Source organism: Myotis lucifugus, unplaced genomic scaffold (genome assembly GCF_000147115.1).
Source record: "Myotis lucifugus unplaced genomic scaffold, Myoluc2.0 scaffold_590, whole genome shotgun sequence".
Taxonomy (NCBI): domain Eukaryota; kingdom Metazoa; phylum Chordata; class Mammalia; order Chiroptera; family Vespertilionidae; genus Myotis; species Myotis lucifugus.
Window position 1 is genome coordinate 286,032 of NW_005871638.1, and position 6,216 is coordinate 292,247.

A 6,216-nucleotide genomic window follows, 5' to 3' on the forward strand; every position below is an offset into this window, starting at 1 on the left:
GCAAAGATCAGAATATCTTTAGCTGGATGGTAAGTTTGCAAAATAAGCAGTGTTTTTGTTTTGTTTTTAAAATATATTTTTTATTGATTTCAGAGAGGAAGGGAGCGGGAGAAAGAGAAACATCAATAATGAGAATCATTGATCAGCTACCTCCTGCACATCCCCCCTGGGGATCAAGCCTGCAACCGGGGCATGTATCCTGACCAGTAATCAAACCGTGACCTCCTGGTTGAGTGGCCAATAATCTACTTTTACTCACTGAGCCACACTGGCTGGGCAGCAATGTTGGTTTTTAATTGGCCTGGCAGCTTTAAATAGGGTGGATTCATTTGGAGCAATATTGCATCAGGAAAACCAGCTGTCAAGCTGTCACTGTGACGCAGTTTTCAAGTGAGGAAGCCCTGAACTAAACAAGTAGAATCAGAAATTGAGGAGAAAGAGCAAAATCCGAGAGAACTGTGAAGACTGAAATAGTAAACCTTAGAACCAAATAAGATGAGGTGAATAAGAAGACGAATTCTCAGGTTCCACCAAAGGCATCTCTAAGTCTTAGGTGACCTGAAGCTTTACAGTTCTTGGGCCTCTCCTTAAGAAAAGAATATGGACTTAGAGTCAAAGTCAGGTACAAAAGTGAGTCCTTAATAAGGGCCATTGCACGTGAAGGTCTCATTGATTTCTGTCCAGATTGTAACCGGTGTGGCGACAGCCCTGACAGAGTGGCTGGGAGAAGTAGCCTTTTAAGAGAGAGAAATATAAAAACTTCATTTTAATATTAAGCTTATGTAATATTAGAATTAGAAGGGGCCTTTGAAAATATTTAAATACCTAAAATTCATTCACATGGGTGAGTCTGGGCCATCTTAATAGAAGCCTACAATTCGAGGTGACAGTTCCCATTACAGATACTGTCACGCTTACTCCGTGTTCCTATGATACATTGTTGGAACTTTTACTCACTAAATAGACTCTTACCCTTTATCTTAGTGAAATCAGACAGACAGTGGGTCTGGGCTGCCTGTCACGACTTTTGCCAAGTAAACAGAGACAGGGTTGAATCATGTGTGAGTGTTTATTCCAATCCTGCCGGTAGCATAGGAGAGCAGCAGGTCATCCACGAAAATCTGCTCTTACCCCCTCCCCCCATAAGCCAGCTGCTTATATTGGGTAGAAGGACAAGGATTACATGGGGAAGTAGGAATTGCAGGCATGGGAGGTAGGCGAGGTACAATGGGTGCAGGTTACAGGCAGTGCGGGCGGGGGGTCACAGAGGGTGGGCACCTCTGGGACTGGGTTGTTTCGGCAACAAGGTGGTTAATCTCCATGATGGTAGGCAGTTCGCAGAAAAGGAGAGTGGACCGCAATGTGCTTTCTCTAATCAGAACAGAACAATCACAGTTAACAGAGCATGATTAGTATTTCCTATAACCATAGCTACTCCTCACTATTCTATTTCTGCCCCTAACATTAGCGGTTCACTTTGCTGCCAAAAACACATTGATTTTATTCACGGAGACACACAAATATCATAAGCAATACTGTCACATGCCCTAGCCTCATTGCTCTGGCTGCAGACCCTTACAGGAGCGCAATCTCAAACTGACCTCTGCATCGCCCGGACAGTGTGGTTCAGTGGTTGAGCATCTACCTATGAACCATGAAGGTCATAAGTCAGGGCACCTGCCCAGGTTGCAGGCTCAATTCCCAGTGGGGGCCAAGTGGGAGGCATGCGATTGATGATTCTCATCATTGATGTTTCTATCTCTCCCTCTCCCTCTCTGAAATCAATAAAAATATATATATTTAAAAACTGACCTCTGCATCTAGCACAGGGCCCATTAGCAGACACTCAAAAATATCTGTGAAAGGTATGCTTCATGTGCCAAAGCGCTCCACCAAACTACAGGGAATTTCTAACTTTCCTCCATGAGTTCCGATCACATGACCTTTCCCAGGCATGAGGAAATTGCTTTTCATGGGACATAAGCCTCGCATCCGCTTCTCAGTTTTCTGAGGTCTGTTCTCTGTATCCTCTCTGAAACCCGTCAGATAATCCTCCCACAGGTTCTAATGTGCAGAGAGGCCACGCAGGTGTTGTTCCTACGGAGGCTGGAGGACGATGTTACAGGAGACAGTAAACCTCAAGACAAGCGACACCAAGGACAAAGGGCACTTCCTAATAACAAAAGGGTTGGCTCAGCACAAAGACCTGCCAATATTAAATAAGTCTGCGCCTAATTCAAAGCTTCTAAGTTCATGAAATAAAAACTGACAGACCTGCCCTAACCGGTTTGGCTCAGTGGATAGAGTGTCGGCCTGCAGACTGAAGGGACCCGGGTTCGAATCCGGTCAAGGGCATGTGCCTTGGTTGCGGGCACATCCCCAGTGGGGGGTGTACGGGAGGCGGCTGATCAGTGTTTCTTTCTCATCGATGTTGCTAACTCTCTATCCCTCTCCCTTCCTCTCTCTAAAAAGTCAATAAAAATATATTTAAAAAAAAACCAAAACTGACAGACCTAAGAGGAAAAACAGATAAATCCACATTTCTAGTTTGATACAAGTAGACAGAAAATCAGTCAAGATATTAAAGACCTGAAAAACAGTATTAGTGAAATACATTTGAGACCTAAATGTAAAAACATTACACAAGTCCCACAAGAAACAGGAGTTAATTTCTTTAGAAATGGGAGTACTTGTGGGTTAAAAACACTTGCAAGGCAAAAAACATAAGCATATCATAAAACAAATGAGAAAAATTATTTCTATAAAATGATGAGATCCAAAGCATAACAGGACAATGGACAAAATTCGCTAAAAGATGGTCCACCAAAAATAGTACCTTCAACCAAAGAAAAGATAGTTGTGCTCAACCCTAGTAAGAGAAAGTCAGCTAACACAATGCTGATGATGCCCTAGCCCAGTGGTCAGCAAACTCATTAGTCAACAGAGCCAAATATCAACAGTACTTCTTCAAAATAGACTCGCCCAGGCCGAAAACCAACTCCTGCGCATGGGCCACGAAGTTTCAATCGCACTGTACACACGCCCACACGTGGTATTTTGTGGAAGAGCCACACTCAAGGGGCCAAAGAGCCGCATGTGGCTCTCGAGCCACAGTTTGCCCACCATGGCCCTAGCTGGTTTGGGTTTGTGGATAGAGTGTCGGCCTGCGGAATGAAGGGTCCCAGATTCGATTCTGGTCAAGGGCACATGCCAGGTTACCGCTCACCCCCAGTGGGGGGCATGCAGGAGGCAGCCAATCCATGATTCTCATCATTGATGTTTCTATTTCTCCCTCTCCCTCTCTGAAATCAATAAAAATATATTAAAACAAAAACACTGATGGAAGGATCTGGAGAGGATTATGATAAGCAAAATAAGCCAGTCAGGCCCTGGCCGGTTTGGCTCAGTGGATAGAGCAGCAGCCTGCCGACTAAAGGGTCCCAGGTTCGATTCTGGTCAAAGGCATGTACCTCAGTTGCAGGCTCCTGGCCCTGGTTGGGAGCATGCAGGAGGCAACTGATCAATGTGTCTGTCTCACATCGGTGTTTCTGTCTCTCCCTCTCCCTTCCACTCTCTTAAAAAAGGTTGGGGGTGGCCCTAACCAGTTTGGCTCAGTGGAAAGGTCCCAGGTTCGATTCCGGTCAAGGGCATGTACCTTGATTGTGGGCACATCCCCAGTGGGGAGTGTGCAGGAGGCAGCTGATCAATGTTTCTCTCCCATTGATGTTTCTAACTATCCCTCTCTCTTCCTCTTTGTAAAAAATCAATAAAATATATATTTTTTAAAAAAGGTTGGGGGCCGAAACCGGTTTGGCTCAGTGGATAGAGCGTCGGCCTGCGGACTGAAAGGTCCCAGGTTCGATTCCAGTCAAGGGCATGTATCTTGGTTGCGGGCACATTCCCAGTAGGGAGTGTGCAGGAGGCAGATGATCGATGTTTCTAGCTCTCTATCTCTCTCCCTTCCTCTCTGTAAAAAATCAATAAAATATATTTAAAAAAAAAAGTTAAAAAAAAAGGTTGGGGGTGGGGAATGTCTTCGAGTGACAATTAAATAAATGAATGAATAAATAAAAAGAAACTATATAAAAAAACAAAATCTTGTATCAAAATAAGCCAGTCAGGGAAAGACAAGTATCACATGATCTCACCCATGTGTAGCCTAATGAACAAAACTGAACAAAATAAACAGACATGGAAGCATGGAACAGATTGATGAATCTCAGAGGGAGATGGGGGTGGCAGGGAGAAGTTAACCAAAGAACTTACATGCATAACCCATGGACACAGACAGTGCGGTGAAGGCTTGGGGGCAGGATCAGGGAGGAGAAGGTCAATGGAGGGGAGGAAAGGGGGACATCTGTAATACTTTCAATAATAAAGGTAAATTAAAAAACAAAAAGAACCTTAGTCACTGGTGTTCTCAGTGGTTAGAGCATTGGCCCAAGGACTGGAGGGTCTCGGGTTCAATTCTGGTCAAGGGCATATACCTCAGTTGCAGGCTAGAGCCCCAGAGCTGGTTGGAGCTCATGTGGGAGGCAACCAATTGATGTTTCTCTCTGTGTCTCCTCCCATCCGTTCTAAAAATCAATGGAAAAAAAGATCCTAGGGTAAGGATTAACAAAAACAAACAAAAAAACCCCAGTTGGGACTCGAGGATTGGCATTCCCCATGTTGCTGGTGCCAATGTCGGAGATGGACCAGATGCCTGACCACATCTGAGAGCAATTAAGACCCCAGGGCCAGGTGTGAAGTGCATTAATGTCACCTGGTCATCCTTTCAGAGACACTATTTCTCAACCATCATTTCATCTAGAAGACTCTCAGATTGTCAGAAACCCAAAAGTGACCGCACACTCAGCATGGCTGTGAATTACCAGACACCCTCATATATTACTGATGGCAATGCAAAATTGTGCAGCCCATGCAGGGGAATCTAACGGTATATATGCAAATCAATTTTCAGGAAACCACCTTAAAGGGGCAATGTGAGGGAGAAGAAAAAACAATTCAGTTCTCACTGGAAATAGCCATCTCCGGGCATTGGCCTCTTTTTTTTTTTTTTCTTTTTTTTTTTTTCTTTGTTTTTTTCTTTTTTTTTTTTTTTCATTGGCCTCTTACATACTCGGACTGCCGAGTCTTCCATCCAGGCCCGGCTAAGTTCGTGTCTTCTTCCACCCATTCTACAGTGCTCGTGGCAAGTCCTGTGGTCCAACGTCCTTCTGGCTGCTACGGCGTCTTTACAAAGAAGCCTTCGGCCCAGGTTTGCCAGGTTGTCCCCAAAGGGTCATTTTTGAAAGATGTTTTACTTTTTTAAAGACAATTTTGCTTATTGAGGTATAATTGACAAAGCTGCTAATGTTGTCAAAATGTGCAGGCCGTGGCTTGATACTTGTGTACATGGTGACTGGCTGCCCCATCCAGACAGTCAACACCATCCCCCGTGTCTATCTGTTGTGTATCTGTGTGGCGAGAAGTTGTAAGCTCCACTCTCTCAGCAAAGTCCAGTTATACAAGATCACAGCCTTCTCAATGACGGGCACACGTTTTACATAGGTCCTCAGACCTGGTTCACTTTATAGCTGAAAGCCTGTACCCTTTTACTAACCTCCCCCATTTCCCACCCCCCAGCTGCTGGCAACTTTCCTGGGCTGTTTCTGTTTGCCTTTTCCCCACTTAGAGAAATGCCCTCAAGCTCCATCCATTTTGCACAATTGGCAGGATTTTCTTTTTCCTCGTGGCTGCATAATATTCCATTGTATGTAATACACCACATTTTTATCCTGTCATTTGCCATTTTTGTATATTGGCTGTTGTGAATAATGCTGCAAGGAAACTGAGGCATATACAAATTAATAAACTAGCCAAAGAAAAAGAGAAACTTGCCAAAGGTTATAAAGTTTAGTCTCAATGCAAAAATGTACACCTTACTTTTCTGCATAGAACTTATCTTCTCTCCACTAGGTCAGTAGTTCTCAAACTTCCAGGGCCTTGTCACCTCCGCGCCCCCCGCCCCCAGAGTTCCCACCTGGAGCCCTGGTCACCCCCCCCCCACTCCCCGAGAAAGTAGATAAAAGATTTCTGAATATGGAAATATATAGTAGTTTTTTTTTGTTGTATATTTGTTTAAATTTCTGAGGCGCTTTAAATTTGTCTTCTGAAAACGCATAAAACCCCCGGGCCCGGGGTTAGGGGAAAAAGGGCCCCGGGTCACCTTTT

At 44.4% G+C, this 6,216-nt stretch overlaps 1 long non-coding RNA gene across 1 annotated transcript in view; it reads right to left on the reverse strand.

Annotated features, from left to right (window-relative positions):
- Positions 1-5,147: 5,147 nt before the first annotated feature.
- Positions 5,148-6,216, reverse strand: part of LOC102427817 — a 5,040-nt gene continuing 3,971 nt past the window's right edge. The window contains exon 4 of the long non-coding RNA XR_002826709.1: positions 5,148-5,833. This is a non-coding gene — a long non-coding RNA (uncharacterized LOC102427817). The remainder of the gene's footprint in view (positions 5,834-6,216) is intronic.